Genomic DNA, 23,151 nt, shown 5'->3' on the forward strand with positions numbered 1-23,151 from the left:
AGAGTTCTGGTTACTGATTTACCAACAGCACATCATAGCGCTATCAAATGCCATGTGAGAAGAGAAATCATAATTGCAAACTACGGAAATTATCCCACAGAAGGACAATGTGGGTTTCATTGACATAGCAGCCTGTCTTTTGCATACAGGAATACAAAGGGCACTTTTTATTGCTGCAGTTTAAATGAATCAATATGTTTATATATGATTTAAGCATGACAATATCTAAAATATGAGCTACTTATCACATTCACAGATACAGTAAAGTATTACTTTACTAGTGGGGATGCAAATCATATTGTAACATCATAATAAGCAATATAGAGAGAGGAAAAAGCAATTTAACCATGCAGTTTGCTCCTGATTTCTGCAACTTGTTTTAAGGTTACTGTGTATAACTACATCTTTGCACTACTTCTGAGTATCTCCTTCTGTGTGATACTACAGCGATTCCTAAACTCTATCTCATGGCAACACAGTCCATTGCTGTAGATCAACTATGATGTCCCATATTCAATGTTATTCAATGGCTGGAGCATCAGGTGGAAGAAAGCTAACTGGGAAGGAGACGAAAGTACTAGTTTAAAAGTATCCTGCAGTGGTATAACATTGCCTTTTGAGAAGCATCCTAAGACACTTCACAAACTCACATCCATGGAAGACAACTTTGTGCCTTTCTAAAACTTTCAGGTACTGCTAAAACGCAACAAACTTCTTATTGTACACAGCTTAGAGAAGGAGGACCTAACTGATACATCAGTGATGACTTAGAGAAAGTCCAATACAGTTCAATCCAGTATTACCCCTCCTCTTCTGCATTCCTCTTCTATCTTTCTGAAGAAGTGGCATTTTCAGAAGCACAGATCCTACTTCCCCAGAGTACTGACATCAAGCAGCACCATATCAATCATTCTAAGCACAGGACTCAAGTTCTCTTCAGCTGCCAGTCCAGATCGAGCTTGTTCAGGACCCACTACCACATCCATAAAGTAATGCACATGGTCTTTAAAACACAGGTATATGTCTGCCACATAATATGCAAAATAAATCAGTGTGTCAATGCATGCTGGTATTCTCGTGCTACATTTTGATGCTGCAGTAATGTGGAGTAGGGGCCCCCCAGGGTGTAAGCACAGGATGATGGCAGAGGCAGGTGGTATAAACACAAATCACAGTCAGTTACTGGTTACTGAAGGAATGCAGCCTTGGGAGTTCAGTAAAACGAGCACAACAAGGAAAATAAGAAACATGCATCTCACATATGTAAAACACCCTTGTATGAGGTGTAAACACAAAGGTGGCAACAAGCAGGTATAAGAAAATGGCTGCAGCCCCCCCAAGGGCAGGAGGCAAGGAAGAACAGTGAGGGAAAAGAATTGTCCCAGCATTGTCTCCCCAATTAGGGATGCCACACCTCACCACTGATCCTCAGTGTCCTCAGCAGGTCCTCCCTCCTCTCTGGCAGGGAGTGAACACTGCTTTTTGAGTTGCCATTCACCACATTCTGCAACTGCAACCCAGCAATCATACATAAAGTACTATCTTTACGATTTAATTGGGTTAAGTATGTTAGGATTTCAAAGAGCTCTGTGTGTGTCTGCTTTCTGCTCCAGCCTTCCCACATGACAAAATGATTGATACCGCAGCAACCACTCAAAGTAAATGCAGACATAATAGATGAGTGCAGCATGAAAATCCAGGAAAGCCATAGAATCTCCATCATCAGAGATCTTAAAGTAGAGCAATGGTTTAGGTGCACTCAGTTCTGCTGTGGGCTTTTGACTTATTTTTTATGATTGTATAGAAAAGAACTTAAATGTTACTTTAAAAAAAGATACTAATAATTTATAATGGAAAAGGAGACTTTGCAATAGAACTGCAGCTGAAAAATGGTGGAATACCGTAGTGCTGTCTAGTGGTAAGTAGTTTCTGTTATTACATTTAACATATTCAAAAATGAGATCTATTTTTAAAGCTAACATACCAGTGTGGAAGAATTATTCAAGCTATAACACTCAACTGGATCAGGCATCAGCAAAAACTTCACCTTAAAAAGTTAAATAGCTCAGGCATCCCATGAGTCAAAAAGTCACTGGCCATCATCAGTAGAGCTAGATCCAACACAACAATATTTAGAAAGCATTAGAAGATGATTGGGGGCAAATGTTATTATTTCTTACATAATTCTTAAACAGTATAAAATATAAGTAGCACTGAAAAGAAAAACTGGCTGTTTGCTGAGACTTGAGATATGCGGTAAATTAACTAGTTAAACAACTGACCCTGCAAATTGCTCCATAAAAGTAATTTGCTTAGTTTGGCTTCACATAGCATTAGAAAGCTTAACAGAGCAGTCTGTGGCACTCGGAACTACAGTTTACAATACTCATAGTGCACAGTACTAAAACTGGCCTTTTAAAATAGCAAAAATGGATCTCACTATTAACTCTTATCTTTTGGTCTGTTTACCAAAGCTTTGTTTCATACAGAAAGAATTATTGGTAAGTTTGTTCCAGAAAAAAGAATTAGTGAATTAAGTAGAGTTAAAAAGAGATTTATGAGAAAAGATGGAATATACTGCCCCACATATTTAAAAATCATCACTATTAAATGCACAGTTCTGAACAACAGAGCTGCAACAAATTCTTATGCTGAAAAACACCTATATTTTTTACTTTTTTTTTTAGGAAAAAAACCCAAACAACAATTATCTTAGGAAAAACATAATTAGAAAGCTGATTGGAAAAGGCTCAGTTTGCATAACTTGCCAACGCCTTCATATTTTGTTTTGCACAAATGTAAACTATTTGAGGCCAACCCCACAAATGCACAGAATTACGCTCTTTCTTATTCACAAAACTTGAGAAACACGTCAGGCAAGTTAAGAGTTTCTTCAGTCCAATACATCAGATTTAGAAAATGTTTGCAACCTACATGTTACTATGGCAACTTTTTGTTTTTTCAAAATGTAAATTAACAGTGAGGCTTCATTACAAACTCTTTATTTCCTTTGTGTTTGTACATAATCTTTTCTCATATATGGATTCAGAATAGCTCTTTTTACTTTAAATGGCTACAGTTTATATTAAAAGATGAAGCTACACTGAGAAGTCAGGATTAAATCACAGTTAGTAAGCACATCTCTGTTAACCTTGACCACTTTTAAACCATAACATAAATAAGTGCAGGAGAAAGAAATCAAACAAATGAGTAGTTCTATGGCAAAGGTTTCTCTGTTTGGCTTTTATAATTATAAACCATTAGAAAATGAAAATACTCTGCAAATTGAGGTCCTTTTCTTGCTCTTTTTACTGCTAATTCCATTGAAATTTTACTGTTCTTTTTTCTTTTTCTAAAAAAGAAAAAAAAAAATCTGGAGAAGAAAATATGATTGCTCTGTTTTCTTACAAAGAAAATTGTGTTTTGACATGCCACTCTAGTACTGGACAGCTTTACTGAATTCAGGAACCTGCCTGCCTAAAAATGTACAGGTGTCTGCAGTTTCCGTTACAGTGAACAGGAATTATACAAACCTAGAGATAGATCTGACATCTTCAACATGATGTCAGAAAGTCACAGCATTAGAATGTATCTGAGACAAGCTACTCCCTTTAATTTCACTTCCATCATTTGTCTGCTGAAAAAGGGAGATTTGCAAATCTCATCTTGTGAACTGAAAATAATTTTCAAACCACTCATTAAAATACCTGTAACAAATAGACAGTTTACATTCATTTTACACCATAATACAAATTACTAAACATACATAATTTCTATGAACTGGGTTTAATATTAAGAATTATTAACAATCTAATGTATTTTAGCTGTCTCTATGATAGACCTGTCAAAACTGAGGAAGAAAACTTAAAAGGGTAACACTACAATAAAATGCATGTAAAAATATATAAGGCTAACTACACATAGACTTGGTCTCCCCAGCGTGGGCATCTAAGCAACCTGGTCTAGTGGAAGGTGTCCCTGCCCATGGCAGGGGGGTTGGAACTAGATGATCTTTATGGTCCCTTCCAACCCAAATCATTCCATGATTCTATGATTATGTGATCTATACCGGCTTCCTAAGGGACCAGTTGCCTGCAAGTTTGCAACTCAGTCATCTAGTGAAAAATTCCCATCTAACAAAGAGGAAGTAATTATAAAAAGGGCAGAAATTCCTTGTTCATCTTAGTTCTCTGTCAGTACTAGAAAAGAAAATTTTCAGACTGTATTCTCACAAACCTAAATCAAAATACTGGTAATTCATTAGCTAATACACAATGCCCTAATGCCCAGTGAACTAGATCATATGGCCAGCCACATTCTAACGTAAAAATCAGACTGGAAGAATTTTATAATGGGTAGAGGGACAGTCAAGGCTATACATACAGTTACACAAGCATACAGGCAAAGCTAACATGGGATTTATTTCTAAGAGAGCCTAGAAACTAGGGAAAAAAAGCACAATGTTCGGAATCGTAACAGATCCCTTGACCATCTCCTTTTTTGCCCATGTTCCCACAGGTGCGTGCAGAATGAAGCTGCATTCACCTGGGAGAGCATGCAAGACAGAAGGCAGGAGGAGTGTGTTGGAAGTGGACAAGGACCACTGAAGAAATTAGGCAATTCTAGCTGGAGAGAAGCATTAAGCCTGTGAAGAGACACTGAGGAGAAATGATAGTTCATAACTTCTGTTATTTTAACTACTTGCTCATGTATAATTTAACAATCTTTTTCTTGTACTTCTTCTGTGAACTGCGAGTGTCTCTGGGTTTGTTAAGTGACTGCAAGGGTATGGTTCTGGCTCTAGGTAAGGCCTCAGTGCATAATTAAACAGAAGCACATACTACTAACACTAATAATTCACTTCATTGGAGTATGCAGTTACACAACAGCCATAGTTTCTAGTATCTGTGGAACAAGGAAAATAACCTCATTTTGCCAGTAGCAAGACAGTGTCACCAGGAGCTGGAGTGCCCAAGTATGGGACAAGGAACCGTAGTATGAAGCAGAACCTGCCCAGTGAAGTACATGCTTTAATCAGCTGATTTGAAAAGAGCTTCAGTATGAGTTATCGTTCAAAGTCCTTTACCTCACACATCTTACAGATAGGAAAGGATGCTTTGCCAAGTCAATAAACCAAAGCAAAAGTATACCCAAGTAGAAACTTATGCTGCCCAACACAGCTAAAACTGAGGCCTCAGTGAAAACAGCAAGGAGCTCACCATCAACTCATACGGAGACAAGATTTCATTCCTAACATCAAATAGTGTACTCATTTTCTCTAATCACGTTGCTTCCTTCAACTTTCATACCTTACAGATTACTTTCTGAAGGCTGTTACCAGAGACAGTTTACTTACAAGTGAAAAGCCGTGTGTGGCTTGCAAAATGATTTTGGGCTCAGGAAAGTGCAACAAAAAGGAAAAACTGCTGCTAATTTATACACCTATCTTACAATGCATTTTTTATAAATAACTAACACTATAAGTGATGTATATATATCACAACAAGTGGATATTTGTCTAGTTATGAATTAACCAGTAATAACAATAAACCTGTTGGGCCTTGGCATGAAATTAGTAAGTGGACACGGCCAAGAAAATGCTCAACCCATATGTTTTATCACACAATCTCTAATTGCAGGCAATGGGAGTTCTCAGGTCTTCAGCCCACTTGAAAATCATGCCACTCACTACCTCAGTAATAGGTAAAATACATTTTTAATGTTGTTATAGTCTTTAAGGAAGGCATAAAACTTCTTCTAATATTAAAATATAAAAAGTTTTATTAAAATGCTAATCAAAAGAATGGAAAGTGAAAAGATTCAATAAAATGGGGCTGTTACTATATACTACAAAAAAAACCCCAAAAACCACACAGCAAAGGGATTTTTATCTTTAAAGGCTTGACTCTAAGACTCATCAGCATCCATTATAATTCTATAAAATAAGTTAACGCAGCATCTGGTACAATTTATATAGTTTTATAGCCAAGCATACTAAAAGGCTTACAACAGTTACGAGATCTTCTCACAATAAATGAAGCTGAAGACTCTTTACTTCATCTACCAGCATGTATTTAGAAAAACAAAGACAAAAGCTAGAACAAAAGAAGAACCCAGAAGCACATCCATTTTTTTTAATGACGAAATAATACTTTTAAAGCATTAACAGATAGTGGGAACTGCCGATGCACAGGAAAAGGAAGCATCTCTCAATCATTTTTGTTTAATCTCAATTAGTTCATAGCCGTAAGCAAGGTGATACTCAAGCAGTGACCGTTTCAAACAACTGTTTGATTCTCTTGAGGCTAAATCTATTCCCAGATCCACAATGCACATCTCCAAAACATGTACAACTCTGAAAAATGGAGCAGTGGTTTGGTTTTTTCTTCCTTAAAGCCATAAATTTGTATTGAAAGAATCATGAAGAAAGCCATGTAATTTAATACAATAAAAACTGTAGCAAAGTACAAAAGATATCACATAACATAATTGTCATGATTAATTAGCAGTCACCACAGAACCACATAAAATGTGAGTACTTTTTGACAAACTAGTATAAAGGGGTAAAGAAATTTTAACTTGCAATACAGTAACTTCTAAAAACATTTTATTTCCTGTCTTTAAAGAAATGTTAGTGCCACTCAAGGAAACAAAAACTAGTAACCAGCTCTTCTACACCTCTAAGTAGAACAACTTTGTAGCATGTAACTGTTCCACAGACATGAACAAATTCCAGACAGGACTTGCTCCAAGCTCAAATTGTGGAGTATGACTGCATTGGGTCTGTGTGGCAAGCTTTTGGTAGCGGGGGGGGCTACAGGGGTGGCTTCTGTGAGAAGCTGCTAGAAGCTTCCACCATGTCTGACAGAGCCAATGCCAGCCGGTTCCAAGATGGACCTGCCACTGGCCAAGGCCAAGCCAATCAGCGACAGTGGTAGCGCCTCTGGGGTAACAGATTTAGGAAGGAGGGAAAAAACTGCTGCAAAACAGCAGCCAGAGAGAGGAGTAAGAATATGTGAAACAGCCCTGCAGACCCCCAGGTCAGTGAAGAAGGAGGGGGAGGAGGTGCTCCAGGCGCCGGAGCAGGAATTCCCCTGCAGCATGCGGGGAAGACCATGGGGAGGCAGGCTGTCCCCCTGCAGCCCAGGGAGGTCCACGGTGGAGCAGATGGAAGCTCGAAGGAGGCTGAGACCCCATGGGAAGCCTGCACTGGAGCAGGCTCCTGGCAGGACCTGCAGACCCGTGGAGAGAGGAGCCCACGCTCGAGCAGACTTTCTGTCAGGACTTGTGACCCCACAGGGGACCCACGCTGGAGCAGTCTGTGCCTGAAGGACTGCAGCCCAGGGAAGGGACCCATGCTGGAGAAGTTCATGGAGGACTGTCTCACATGGAAGGGACCCCACGCTGGAGCAGGGGAAGAGTGTGAGGAGGAAGGAGCGGCAGAGGCAACATGTGATGAACTGACCACAACCCCCATTCTTCGTCCCCCTGCATTGCTCAGAGTGGGAGGAGGTAGAGAAATCAGGAGTTAAGTTGAGCCCGGGAAGAAGGGAGCAGTAGGGGGAAGGTGTTTTAAGATTTAGGTTTTTTTCTCATGACCCTACTCTGATTTTGATTGGCAAAAAATTAAATCAATTTCCCCAAGTCAAGTCTGTTTTGCCTGTGACAGTAATTGGTGAATGATCTCTCCCTGTCCTTATCGCAATCCACAAGCCTTTCTGTCAGCACAATTTGCTAATTTTCCTTTTGCTACTGGATTTGAAACCATACAGATATCATAAAAATTGGAAAGTATTGCATCAAGGTACACACCATTACAGACAGCAACAAACACAAAGCTCTTAATCTCCTGTAGCACCAAACAGGCACAGGTTGACAGAGAACCTCTCTGAAGCCATTTGTAACTCACCCTACCGTGGAGCTAGTTCTGTGCTTCCCATACCAGAGGTGAGAGCAGCCATAGGGCCACCTGGAGATAAGTCCTCCAGGTGCTGAGGTAACAAGAACAGACTGGCAGAGCTCAACAATCCTTAACCCAAATCCTCACCCCATAAGAAATACCAGAAAGTGAATGATATGAATATTCTAATTTCACTGCTCTTTGTATATGAAGAAGAATGAACAGAGCAAGGCCCTGCTTCAGGACACCTTCAATTCCTAAAGAGCTTGCAACGTAAACAGCACTTAAAAGAGTGATCTTTAACTACATAAATCATAAGATTTTCTGTTCCTTTATTTTCTTGTAAATTACATCTGCAACTCAAAAAGTGGCATGATCTGAATACTTTCAGATCTGAATACTTTCAGAACTTCTCATGAGCCTGTTCACTTCAGCTCTCAACAGAAAACTGCCCTAAAGTCAGACATTTAAATATCTTTCACCTTTCTAAGTAAGTTTCAGGTAAGCGCACATTTTGGAGGATAAGACTTGAAGGGACTTCAAGAAGTCATCTAGTCTGCCTGTCTGCTTCAATTTGATGATACTATTCCCAACAGATAATATTTTAAACTGGAAATAAAACTCTCCTGTTCCACAACTTCCCAAGAAAATCTATTCCAGTGCTTAACTGTTCTTGCCATTGGCAAGCGTTCCCTGATGCACAGCACAAATTTGCCTTGCTGCAGCCTTTCCTAATGTCTAACCTAAATCTCCCTGAAATCAGTTTGCACTCATTGCTTCTTGTAATCTTCCCACTTTACAGAAAGAACAGTTTGTTACTCTTAAGGCACAATTTCGCCCACTGAAAACTCCTATCATGCTAGTAATCTCTTCTCTAAACTCAGTAACTCTAGTCTCTTCAGTAATTCTTTCTAGGTCATATCTTCTAAGGTTGCAGTTATTCCCTTTGTTCTCCTGTGGATCCACTTAATTTGGCCTACATCTTTCCTCATGTTTGACTGCAATTAAATATCTAGACTTTGGAATACCATATAGCCTCGTGGCATGTTAGAAAGAAGCTGGGATCCAGAATATACTGGTCTATTATAAACACAATTTTTCACCTGACGAATCAACACAATCTTCTACTTCCCTCCATACAGTCAAAAATAATAAATCACTCACATGAAAACACACATTAGCACAGCATCTGCTTTTAGAAAATATTTCAATAGGTATTGATCCATTACATTATTTTTTTTCTGGTTATTTATATGTTAATTTGCTGTTTGGATATATTTCAAGCACGTTACTCATTGCTTTTCACAAGAATAACAACAATTAGTGGGAGGATCTATTGTTCTGACTAGCATTTACTTGTGAACTGATGTAGTGCCAAAGGTAAAATATAATGAATAGGCAGATTTATTATATTGTATTGGACTTCTAGAACAAGCATAAAAAGCACATTTAGGCAAATAATCGGATTTTGTTATTAAACAGAACCTTCTATCACTATGGGTTGTAAGTAGCAAGAGGATATAATTTCTGAGCAAAATAAATCTTTGCTAAAATCCAGATACTGTATGGAGTAGATCCCTGGCTTGGACTTGTATGAACAGACACTACAGTTGGCCAGTCATACTCGGCAGAGCCACCGCTTCCAACTGGGACATCTAAATACTACCAGAAGACAAATACTATTGTTATCATTAGTGCAAAAACTTGTGTTGCCTCTTTTCCTCATACTATTATAAAAAGTTGTTTTTAAATATATATGAGAAGAGAATAATTTTACCTGTATTTTGACTAGTGAACTAAAGACATTTATGGCTTTTCTTACCAATACAATATTGAACTCTTGACCTCTAAACACATGCTTTTTTTTCAATGTCCCCTTTTAAATTCAGTTTAAAAAAATCTCAATTGTGTGTGTCTTGGTTTTATTACAGTTTTATATTTGATACAGTGTATGCCTGCTAAGAAACAAGAAAAATAAATATTAGTAAACAGATATAAAAAACATGCATTTTTGTATGATGTGACTCACATCAGTCTATAGTACTGCCTTTAAGGACAGGTAGTGCTGATAAATGCTGAGAAAGGTCAATAATTCCTCACTTGTGCTCTTGAGGCATGAAAACAGGCAGTCGTAAAAAGGCTACTGAAAATCTGTTACTAATTCCTTTTTTCAAGTTGCTCAGTCAGGAAAAGTAGGGGGTTTATATCATGTATGGTGCACTTCCCTGTGAAGACATATGCGTCTTTCATTTTCATCACCCAAAACCAAAGACTATTTCAAAGCTACCTTCTACGGGTAGAAAAACTGTTAAGACTCCCCCTCTTGGTATATCCCGGCACAGCAGATGCCAGACAGAGAACATCTTTCTCCCCTCCCTGAAAGGAAAATTATTGAAAACTTTTGTCTGCATAGCTTCCTTTCACTGCTATACTTCTCTAACCTTACCTTTAAAAAACCCTCTGAAAATATAAAAAATTTTCAAATACAAAGCTACTTTATCTCAAAGCAGGACCTTTTCTCATTTTTCTGCAGTCCTGATGTGCCCTATCAAATGGCCACTGAACTGTCTTCTTAGTTTTATTTATTTGCCATAAAACTATAAAAAAAAATGCAAACAAAACCTCCAGATTGGTTACCTTTCACATTTTCTTTGTGCAGCATTTATTCAAGCTTAGGGCTTTTTAACTGCCAAATCTGTTTCCTGGATGGGAAAATAAACCTTCCACTTCTGCATTCTGTGCCTCTCTCTAGCCTGATGTGCTGCTCTAATAATCTCATTCATATCTGCCTCTCCACCCCCCTCACCCCTTCCAAAAAATATATATAGAAGACAAACAGGAGAAAAGAATTAATACTACAGTATGTTAAAAGTAACAAACCCTTTAAAAGCAGGCAAATTTACAGCTGGGACACACTGTCCTCAACTCAGTTTTACTATATATAGGTAACATATGCAGCACATCTGGTATGCACGGTATCTTACTGTTTTGAGACACAGGTTAAGCATAAAAGGGCAAACTGAAAAAAACAACTCTAACATAAACCCAACCTTTTTTCCCCACATTCTTAAAAGCAATTCTGTTTCTAACTTAGTTTAATTGTTTCAAGTCTTTCTCTTTTTTTTAATGTTTAAAAGATAAAAGAAAAATAAATTTTAAAGGAATGAAAGGCTGGCAATATTATCTGTCGTAGTAAGTCACATTCAAATACTTTCCAGGAAAATTTTGATGGCCAAAGTCTCAAAAAGTTTTGGAAGATAACAACTCCTTTCCTCAAAATGTTTTACACGGCAGCAAACCAACTTTATAAAGCCATCAGATTATATGAACAGAAAGCTCTGAAAAAAATTATCTTGGGTATACTGTCAGTAGACTTTTTCAAGCATATAACAGGGGAGTAGCAGAGTTGTCTGGGGTTACACAGCTAAATAGAATAATGTTCCTTATTATTTTCAGTGTCAAAATGTATACCCTAAAACCACAAAAATGTGCATAAAACTTTTTCCATACTTTTAGAGCAGGGTAAAATATTTAAATCTGTAAAAAGTGACAAAATAAAGCTATTAAGTATAAAACCTAACCAAGTTATTATGTGTAATAAATGCATTCTTTTAAAGAAAGTGCTGCAGTATTTTTTGCTATTTTGACACTAATTCCTCTAACTGTGTTTGTCAGAGAAGTGCCAACAAGAGTGTAACCAATAATTGCTAACTTTTGCCTAAGGCAGAAAAAAATTCTAATTATGAAAAATGTGCTAAACAGAGACCTTATTCATATATATAAGTATATACTAAATCTGCACAAATGATACTAAAATTCTGGTTTATAGCCATAATCATCTGCTTATAACAGAAGTATTGGAATTCTCTTGTCACTACTTAACTGCTGCAGCGTACCAACAGAAAATCACCCAGTTTTACACAGCTTACTACTGAACATCTACCCCACAGATTTAAGAATGTGGTTTTGAGATCTGAATACTCCAATCCTCTATACTTTAAGTAAGATTCTTGAGACTGAATCCATGTTTCTGTGTAGTCCCTCTCCAAACAAGGCTCATACCACCCTAATCTCATAAACCATTCAAAATATTAAATCGCCCTTGATAGATAAGACATTTCAGTTTCTTAATGAGCAATCACAGGATAAACAAAAGCTCTAAAGTATATCCAGGGCTGTAACACACCCTGGCTGCAATGTATACGTACCTTTCTGAAGTTACTCCCTAACTGCACTACTTTCCATGGGGTTCAAAGACACATTTAGAAACTGTATCCTTTACCTTTCACCATCACTATACTGTGTCTGAATGGTTAAAATGTTCTACTAGGTGAAAAGCGTACTTGCCTGGGGGCAAAGGAGTTCCCACAATTAATGTGTGTAACATCAACTCAGTGTTTTTCAGTTCTCTTTGAAAAAAAGTGTTAAACAATAATAGATTACAAATTATTTAAAATCAGGCATGAGTAGTGAATGTAATCCCTTACTTCGAATTTTCAATGGTGTATGCAAAAAATTTTGGATATTTCAATTTTTAACACCCCTTCATACTGACTGCAGCTGACTAGACTATGTTAAATTGCTTTGCAGGAAAATCAGACAGGCATGGGACTGCAATTATATATCACAATACCCTTTTCTGGGTTCACAGCTCTATTCATCTTTTAGAAACACTGAAGGACAGATTGGACATAGGGGAAAGGATTAGCCACAGGACGACCTGTATTTCCACACAAAAGCCTAAGTGTGGAAAAATGGCACCCTGTGTCACCCCTTCTTCACTTCCTGAAAAAAACATATTCATGAAAATAGACATTTAAGCAGCTCTTTCCCACTCATCTCAGAACAAGCATTCATTGTTTCTCAACACCATTTAAACGACAGTAATGTAATGATACTACTAAACTGCCTTAATTTAAGAATGTATATAAAAATATTTAAGAATTAAGACAGGGCTACTTAGAGAAAAATCTAAGTTCAGAATAGGAACTAAAATGAAAAATTAACAGTGTGAAAACTCTCAGTTGACTGTTGCAACACACAATCTCGTATTTATGAACGTGACTGAAGGAGGATTTGTTTCTGGTAATAAGTTTCAGCTGGATGTAATGAAAGTTCTACACACTACAGCCATGCGGTACCACTGAAACGATAAAAATATCTTGTGTTAATAGGTGATAAGAGTTTAAAATAACAGGTAACATCTCTAATTCCAAGTGAGTAAAAGGAAAATGAATACAGAAAAAGACATGTGGTAGTTATATCATTTTGAGATGTTTTAAGAAGTGAAGATTATGTCAGTTTTCTGTTAAGACCTGCTTCTGGAAAAATAATAAGCAGTAAATATTACAAAACATGCAACAATTGAAAGACTGTGCATTAATAAATTAAGTCAGACCTTTAATTAATAGTACATGTCATTCTTCTTAAATCAATTGTCTTGCATACAAAAGAGATGCTTGGTGTATGAGCTTGTACTGTCAAATTGTCTCAGGAGATAACGTGCTATCAGCTAATCTGATCAAGCTAGGCAAACTGGTGGTTTACTTGTTTGTTCTTTGGGACTACAGGAAAGTATCCTTCTGCACAAGAAATAATCAAATGAAAATGTCCAAGCATTTAGTTTAGGAATTCGACCACACAGCTGAGTTACAAACAATGAGCCCATGTAGTTCACTAGGCTCCGATGGGAAATTAATCTTTTTGCCAGGAAATCAACAGTCTGACAACATTATGTGCAATGAGACATGCCATTCTTCACTTTTTATAAAATTTTAATGTAAAGGGCTAACTCTGATATCAGAAAAGAATTTCAAATCTTCTGAAGGTAAGGTAACAGCCATCTCACATGTATTCTTCTTTATACATATTTACTTAGTAAACTAATGTGGTAGGCATATGGTTAAATGATTTGCTAGTCCTTTCCTCACACTTCTTTCCCTTGTTTTCTTACTGAAAATAACAACACCCCCCACCCCACCCCCCCCAGTTTTAAAATAAAAAGAAAAGAAATCTAAATCTTTCTTTTTCAAACGGTTTACAACATATAGCTTAAATCTTCTGTTATCCATTTCTCCTTCTTAGACGCCAGCATTTGAATATATAATGCTTAAACCAATCATTTTTTATTGCATATTTTAGAAGTTCTTCATAAAGAAAAAACTCAGTTATACCATGTAGACTTCCAATCAATTCCACTAAACTATTCAGTGTCATTATTGAAACTACAGGGAGGAATACATACACTGCTGAAGTAATTATACAAAAGGGGTCAAAATGCTATTGTGGAGATTAGTACCCGTCAAGAACAGGCTGACAACTAGCCCAATATACTCAATCTGTATTTACAGTAAGTTCTCAGTGTTAAACAAAGCAGAAATATTTTGTTCACAAATATAAACAAGCTGATGCAATTAAGTTATCCGGCAAGCCAAAGAGCTTCAGTTTTCTCTCTGCAGTCCACACTAAGAGTGGCTATAGTTGCTGGAGGAGAAGCAATGCAAAATATGTTGAAGTCCTTAGTGTATGGCCGTGGTTTCTGGTTTTATACATTAATTTGCTAGCTTTCTACTCCTACAATGCAATAAGAAATACTTTAAGTGAAACAAAATGCTTCTTCCTTTATGGATTATTTACAGTAACACAGGTCTCAAAATCAAGCAGTGAAAGACTGAAGGAAAAAAAAAAGCATGACGGCAAATGCTGACAAAAAATAGCCTGAAATGACTGGCAATATTTCCTTCTGCAAAATCTCCTCAAAACGAGTCATCTCATTAGACAGAGATATATAAATACACTAGTCCGAGCATTTTAAAAGAATGTTAAATAAGTGACTATGTGGGAGGCACAATGCAATTAAAGCATGGGTAGGTTTCTTAAAGGAGAAATCTCTGGCACTGGAGATATCTGGATAACACTTCTTAATTAACCAAATCAGGCAAATCGGTGTTTATTCATTTCAGAAAAGATCTGTGAAAATGTACAGTCTCGCGCTTTTTTGTGAACTGACACTAAATTACAACCAGTAGCTATACTTCAGTGGTTGCAAGGTTGTCGCTTTGCCCAGTCTTGAGTGAAACTTTGTCCCAGTCACATGAAAGTTTTTTTCCATGCTTTGCGCAGCCAGCACTCCAAGCTGAGCTGGGCTCCTTCTTCCGGCAGCTATAATCTCAACTATATTACAATGCCAAAAGAGAATAAAGAGGTTCACCAAAACCCCCATATTGTTGTGTTATATTTGTTAACACTGCTTAAAGAACAGCATGGGGCTTTCCCACACACCACCAAATATATATACATCTCTCAGGATTCACACTTGAATCTCAGACTACAGTTTGCTTTACAAATAAGCAGTGGAATCATTATTTTAGCAGAGGGAGAAAAAAAAAAAAAAAGAGTAATTTCCCAAGGAAAGAAAACAAACAAACGAAACCCCCCAAAAAGAGCAATACAAGGGTTACTCCCCAAGAAAATTCCTCTATCCACTTAATCAAACATATTTTTTTCCACCTAACTCACACAGGAAGAAAAAGAAGCAAGCCTGCCCCACAATCCAAACTATTTTCTGTAGTAAATTGTAATCACAATTTTCTGCCCACAAGGTGGAAAAAACAGGAGCCTTGAAACCATGCAAAGGCCTTTTCCAGTTTTGGGGCAGCGAGGAGGAGAAGGAAGATGCTGAATGCCCAGGATTTGCTCTGCCCTGCCCTTTCCATAGAACTTTAGTGCCATCTATTGAAAACGTACTGAACAAGGAAGAGGGAAAGGATGCCTATTGATTTGGTATAAAAATAAGACGTTTACTTGTTAAGGGTTTTTTGGGTTATTAATACTCCCATGATGACTACTGTTCTGTGGTCATCTGATAGCAACAAATATTTTCTATACATGATACATGCCCCATAAAGAAATGAGACATTGGCTAAAACACTGAATACAAACATCATACGGATTTTTTATATATATATATATACACACATACAGATACACATTTACCAAGAATGTAAGTCTAAAGCTACCTATTATCTAAAGGAACAAAAATGAGCAGGCTTTAGCGGAAAGGAAAAATAGCGTGGAAGCACTGCTGTAAATAGAACATACTGGAAACAGTAAAAATAATTAAGGCACCTCGTAAAGCCCTTAGTATTAAAGAAGAGGGTATGTAGACATGCAGATATAATTACCTTCTTTAAGAAACTGTGAGTGGATGACAAAGATAAGAAAACAGCAGATCGCTGCTCCTGCTAGTGCCCATAAAGCTTTCAAGAGCTGCATCTCGGTCTGAAACTCAGTAAATACCCAGAAAGTCACACAATGAATTTCCACAGCGATGCATCAACGCTTCCCTCTGTGCGCCAGGCGCGGCGGCTCCCGGCAGGGACCACACTCCCGAGCAGGGCGGGCGAGCCCGGGGCTGCGGAGGAGGGGCCGGGGCTTCACACCCCGCGCGGGGGCAGGGGCAGCGGCAGCGGCACCGGCAGCGCCGCGCTCTCCCGGCCGAGGCAGCCGGCGCGGGGCCCCATGAATCAGCGCTCCGTCTCCGCGGGAGCCGCGCCGAGCCGCGCCGCGCCGAGCCGGCGGCGGGGGCAGGGAGGCCGGCAGCGCCGGGCAGGGTTGCGCAACAGCGCCCGCTGCGCCGCGGGGGCGCGGGGCCGCCGCCGCCCGCTCAGGGCGCGCCGCCGCCGGGCGGCGCGGGGCGCGCGGGGGCCGGGCCCACCCCGCCGGGGCTCCGCGGGAGCCGCTGCAGCATCGCCGGGCTGCGGGCGCCGCTCGCTCGCTGCTGCGTTCGCTCCTTCACTCGCTCGTCGGGCCGCCGCTCCGCTGCTCGCTGCCACGGCTCGGGGAGGAGAGAGCGAGCGGGGAGGGGAGGGAGCGGGGGGAGGGAAGGGAGGGATCTCTCTTTACTGCAACTTCGCCCGGCTGGCGGCAATTTGTTGCACCCCCTTTCCTCCTCCCCCGGCTCGGAGATCCATCTCCGGTGCGGGGGGGGGGGGGGGGGTCAGTTCGTCCCGCCCTCCCCGCCGGACGCGGGGCCGCTCTCGCGAAGACCGCCGGCCTCCCCTCGGGCTCGCACCTCCGCCGCCGGGGCACCTCGTCGCGCGGCTCCGGGAGCTCCCCCGGGCGCCGCGGCCGGCCCCGCTCCCTCGCCCGCCCGCGGGGTCGACCCCGTCCCGGCGCCGCGCCCCGGCGGCGGCACCGCAGAGCGCCCTGCGAGCAGCCGCGCCGGGCTACGGCGAGAGCCCGCTCAGCCTACAAGTTGATGCCTCCGTTACAGCCATCCCCACGGAAAACAAGAGCGCAAATGAAAGAATGCCATAAATAAATAAAAAAAAGACCAAGGCTGTGATTCCGCTGCCGCCCTCCCAGTCCAGGGGAAGGACCCAGCCGTGGCGGCCGGCTGCCGCGGAGAAGCCGGGCGGGCGGGGGGAGGGGGGAAGGCCGGGGAGGTGCTGCGATGCGGAGCCGCTCCGCGGGGGTTGCGCGCTCGGCCCCGCCGCTGTGGGACGCGCTGCAGCCCTGGCCGGGGGCAGGGGCGCCGCGGCGCTCCGCGCCCGGGAGTCCGCGGGGGCCGCCCCGACGGACGGCGGCTGCCCGGTGAGGGCACCGAGCTCCGCGCCGCACACGCGGCTGGCGGCGGCCCGGTGGGGCGGTGCGGAGACAGGAGGAACGGCTGCGCGTTCTTCGGGCGGCAGAGGGGGTTGCCTGGGCCGGGCTGCCGCCCGGGTGCCCTTCTGCCCGCGGAGGCGGTGCGGCTCCGCGCCTCTCGCCTCCAGACGCCGCCGGCTGCCCCGCGCAACTTCCGCGACGCCTGCCTGCCCGGCGCCGCGGCCTGCGCCGGCTCGCGGGGCGAAGCCCCCAGCGCCGCGGAGCGGGGAGGGAGGAGCGCGGACCCGGGCCGGCGGCGGGCGAGCGGGTGTCGGCGGGGTGCGACCGACGGGCGCCTAAGGCGGGCAGATGAGGGTGAAGCCGCGGAGGACCGGGCAGGGGCAGCTGCGGTTCGCAGCGCTGCGGGAAGGTGTGGGCAGGAGGCGGCCGGAGCGCCGGGCGGCCTCGGCGGGGCGGGCGGCGCTACCTGGCCCGGCCCGGCCCGGAACAGCACGGAACGGAACGGCCCGGCGGCGGGTCCTCCCCGCCGTGCAGCTCCGCGCCAAGCTGAAAGTTGCTGTGCTCCTCAGGGTGGCTGCAGATTTACTGCTCTACGTTAGCAATGAGAGTAACGTACCGATGGCCGATGCCTTACCCCACTTTATCCGGGATAGAGATGAAAGCGCATCCATAGTTTGGAGGGTATAAACCAAGTAAGGGAATACTTGCATGCCGAAAGCTTTGTTTTAATAGCTCTTTGGTTATGTGTTTGCATTTATGTTATTTTTTGTAATACGTAATATTTAAATATTTTCTAAATTTAAAAAAACAAAAACAAAAACCCAACAAAACACAAAACCCGGGAGGGTTTCCAGATGCTTGGAAGGACAGATTAATAAAAGACCAGTATTTTCGTTGGGTAAACATCTCCCTTGATGTTGATGTGTGTTAAGTTCATCCCCGTGCTTTTTGGTTTTTCACTGATAGTGCAGAGAAACATTACAAACAACTATCTTCTGAATTTTAAACTTCACACAAATCCCTATAAACCCATTTATTGCATTTACTATATTTGAAGATTACAGCAATGCAATGTTAAAGCAATGTCACAGCTACACTAGAGATATTCCACTGTAAATCCTTCATTCTGAAATGCACACTTTGCTGAGAAATTGGCCATGCTTGGGCACAGTTCAAGTTGGGTTTTGTTTGTTTATTTGTCTTTTGGGTGAAAGAAAAAAGTGCCAAGTAGCTAAAGAAAATTCACACATTTTATACTCAAACACCCCCCCCCCCCCCCCCGCCAACATAGCAGCTTTTAAGTCCACAGGTAAGTGGATTTTAAAAATGTCTCAAACTTAAGGGTTCATCTAGTCCAGCAAAAGCAATATGTATCTTTCAGTTTGAACATGCTAAGTTTGGAGAGAAAACCTATGAAAAATTTTACACGTTACTTCCCTTTTTAACTAAAAGCACAAGAAGACCCACTGTCAATGGGTCAAAATCCCCAAATTGCTTGCTCCTTTTGAGGTGCAAGATGATAGCCCTTCTCCCATTTTAAACTAGTCTTACTTCTTTGAGCTTCTGAATTAGACAAATACTCCTGGGCTTCTGCGGGCTTTGGATCAGACCCTTTCATAAGCAAGACATCAGAATGCGGCACTGTGCTTCCTGGCCACAGGAGAGTCACTCTACATGCACACTAGTGTAAGTGGGAGCAAAATCTGGTTCAGCACTCACACTGTACAGAGATATTTAGTCTCATAGCAACAAGGGATTCCAGAAGACTTCCCATTTGAGAGGACAGTGGTACCTGGCAACGCCGCTTGCTGTACTAAATATGGTTCACTGTGTTTTTTGTGTTTTCTAAATAGCTTTGGACCTTTCAAATTGGGTGAGTCCTATTCAAAAATATCCATCTTCAATTTCTTTACTTGTCACCTGCATAAAGATTTATAAAATATTAAAGATATCTCAAGTTACCAGTGTAGACTTCTCTGGAAGAGTTTTCTGAGTAAATGCCACTGACAAAAATTCCCCCCTTATCTTTCAGCCTATTAAGATTTGCATCCCCACCTAATGGAATAGCACCCGTCAAACAACTTTTAAGGTGCTTAGGCCAAGAGAGCTTTACAGAACTATCTCACTGTGAATTTTCAGGTTTTTGCCAGAGCTCTGACCCCATACATCTCCAGCAATATAGAGGCAAAAGGCTGTGGTCCCAGCAGTAGCTCCTGCCAGGGAACCGCTCCACAGGAACTCTCTCAGTTGCGTTTTAATGTTAAGGGAAGGATGCTCAGCACCTGAAAGCTGGTAAAGGATGGTGATGGCATTGGAAGACATTTCCAATACAGAAGACACTTGCAGCTAGGAAAAGTAGTGAGGAAGTAAGGAATGCATTTTCCTGATGATCAAGGAGCAAGAGCAAAGGTGTATGAGATACAAGTTTTTCTGAGTCCTTATGGGAAAGCAGCACAAAAATGAAGCACATCATAGTTTCCAAATGTATGTTCTCTTTTGGAAATACAGCTCATTTGTTCTTTTTACCAAAACTTCAATATAGTTCTACAGAACTACTAAAACTGGAACTCTGTAGCAAAGTCAGCAGCCTTTTCTCAATTCTAGAGGTTTAAAAATATTATCTATACTCTGCATTTAATTGTGTGAAAAGATTCTACCAAACTTTAGAAGATTTATTCTTCACTACTGAGATATTTTATAAATAAACACATGCTAAAATTCCTGGAACACAATCATGTTCAGATTGTATTCCATATACCTATAGCTAAGCCCCTAGTATTTTCAGTTGTGTCAAACACCTTTCACATAGTTGTTTTCTTCCTGTTCATGTAATAAAACCCCAAATTATGCAAGGCCAATGCAGATCTAAATGCAGTAGCACAAGAGATGACGTTAGCCCATTTTCACTAATAAATTTGGAAATTACTGCCAGCTTTGAATGACAAAAAACAGAGCAGACGATATCTATTATTAGGTTATCTAGACCAAACCTTTGCCAATGCCCACTGGATTTCATTTTTGTTACTTTTGAGTTACTCAGGCAATAGTCTGTCACCAGTCACTTGAGGCGATTATTCCAGCCCAGCGGTTCTCTCAGCTGGAACGTTTCTCCTGATGCTATGTTTAACATTTTATTTTGTTGAAATTCACCCAGTTCATCCTTCAAATATGCCTGAAGTGGCATTATAAATCTCTTTCCATTTTGAATCTAACCAAAATAGATGATATATTGAATATATAGTAATGAATACAGATGGATATATTTCCACCAATTAGTTTTTGCAGCCTTTAAGTATTTTTTTCCCCCTCTGTTCTCTGCATGCCAATGGCTGCTTCACATTTCTTTGCTACTGGGCTAGTCACCACTACAGCAGTCCTCAAAATTTTATCACTGAGCTTCAGCTGATGCTGGGCAAGTGCCACTACAGTAGAAATTAATCTCTAAAGAGATTCTGTTAATCTCTGGTTTATGACATGACGCAGCTGCAATACGAACCACAAACACACATCCATTTGACCATCTCCTTCCATGAACACCTAAAATTTTCACTTGTTTTTCCTTCACTTACCTAATTAGGTGATATGTTATTATGTCTTCAATAATTTTTTGACAGACCAAACCCTGCTTCCTGTTCTTTCTCCTCCTGGCAGATTCATAAAAGGGATAGCACAGCCTAGGTAATTTAGAATAACAAACATGCAATTTCCTTGCTACAGTGCATCATGTCTACTTAGAACTTTTGATGTTTTGGCGTTTTTTTTAAATCATTTTGTTTCCTTTTGCTTTTCACTTGTATTATTTTGCTGTTCTTGTCTTCTTCCTACCGCCTTAATGACTTTCTATTCAGGTATGATTTTCTTCCTCTTTTCTATTTATAAAGAACTGAGCCAGCAGTTCATGTCATGTGGACAGTTGCCCATTGGGAACTCATTGTGCTTTCTCCCACATAGCAGTCACCAGTTGGTAATAGCTTTTGGCCACTACTGACAAAGGCTGTATAGGAGCTGCCTAAGAAGAAGTGAAAGGCTCTGTGTAAGATCACTTTGATCCCTTGAACCACTGGTAAATTCCCCCAAAACACAAACCTGAAATGACACAATACGCCAGCCAAAGGTACTATGGGTAGTATAGTCAAACTGTGTTGCCATGCTCCTCCATCCATGTTGTGCTCATGGATCATCTTCCTCGTATCTGCTCATCAAGCAATCTCCCCTTATATAATTCAAACCTTTAAACAGGTCACTTCTGAAATGTTGCTTTTGTCCTCTTTCGTTTTACCTTATACACTCAACCTGTTACAGGGAGCACCTAGCTTTGCAGTAGCTGCTCTGACACATTTAACAGCACAATTATAGATGATTTGGTAACCACCCATTGACTAAAAATAACCTAGCAACTGAAGACACACTTAGGTATTTATACTTAGATATCCCAGAGGAACCCTTCACAGCTCCTGTAGCTGGGGAAAACATATGTATCTCACCAAATGCAGTAGCCTAGGAATCCTCAGGGGCGGAGGCGGGGGGACGTAGCGGAAGCGATAACATTGTACAGCTGAAAGATTTTCCAGACAACACTCTGCCAGCTAATCCAACTCTTATCCAACTAGCTCTGCAATTAAGGTTTCCTACTGAGAACAATGACAGCATCATGACCTGGGGAATTTTCTACATAGAGAAACCCCAACGCATCTGGGATTACACAATTTAGAGCCTTAAAAAAATCCAGTTCCTACACTGATGGTACTCGCAACCAGTACAGATCCAAAGGAACTAGTGCCAGTATGCATAAGAGAAAATACATGAGCTGTAATGAACGAGCTGCCAATGAGGAGGGAGCCAGGGCAGCATATCCTGTGTGAAGAACCTGCAGTGCCGAAGCTCATTCTTGCCTTCCAGAGTATGGGGGGTTTTTTTATATGAGATGTACCAAGTTTTCACTTAACCTGTTCAAGAAGAAATATTCTCATGTCTGAAGAAAGAGACTTCTAAATGATGTGATTTAATTTCTATGATACGTGATTACATACGCTATGGCTGCCTATGTATAGTTTTATATATTTGAGGGGAAAAAGAAACTCAGTATTAAACTGACAGAACCACACATGTTTTAATGGAGAACTTGTAATACTACAGTGTCTGTCTGCCCATCCTTTCTCACCTCCAATTTTTTCTGGTTTGTTTATGGCCTTCATCTATTCTTGTTTTCAAAATACGCCTTCACTCAGCTAGAAAGACCTGAATAGGTAGGCATTTACATCCAGGGGGAGAACTACTAATCTCAAGGAGAGAGGCTAGAAAGTCGCAAGGACCTTTCTACCTGCCTCCAGTGGTAAGATTATTGCCTTGAAATGATAATGAATTGTTCAAAGTCAGGTTGGATGGGGCTTTGAGCAACCTGATCTAGTGAAAGATGTCCCTGCCTATGGCAGAGGGCTTGGACTAGATGACCTTTGAAGGTCCCTTCCAACCCAAACCATTCTGTGATTCTATGATTCTATGATAATTCAGAGAAAGCATGCAACTATTGAAACTCACAATTAAGATTGGTGGGCAAGGCATAGGCTTGCATGTTCCAACAGTTATAGGGCTCTTCACAAAAATCACAATGAAATTGAGAGGGCTTATCCTCATATTTTTACTTT

General features: G+C 41.1%; 1 protein-coding gene across 7 annotated transcripts in view; it reads right to left on the reverse strand.

Moving 5' to 3' along the window:
* Nucleotides 1-23,151, reverse strand: part of TAFA5 (TAFA chemokine like family member 5) — a 439,512-nt gene that overhangs the window by 306,548 nt on the left and 109,813 nt on the right. Inside the window, exon 1 of one of the 7 annotated variants that reach the window (XR_008235717.1) lies at nt 16,084-16,532. The exons of 5 other annotated variants lie outside the window; for them this stretch is intronic. The gene's annotated coding sequence lies outside the window, so the exon portion shown is untranslated. Of the gene's footprint in view, nt 1-16,083; nt 16,533-23,151 lie in introns of those variants that run through there. One more of the 7 variants, XR_008235718.1, reaches the window with a different exon arrangement.

The sequence above is a fragment of the Harpia harpyja genome, chromosome 6, assembly GCF_026419915.1.
Source record: "Harpia harpyja isolate bHarHar1 chromosome 6, bHarHar1 primary haplotype, whole genome shotgun sequence".
NCBI classification, from domain to species: domain Eukaryota; kingdom Metazoa; phylum Chordata; class Aves; order Accipitriformes; family Accipitridae; genus Harpia; species Harpia harpyja.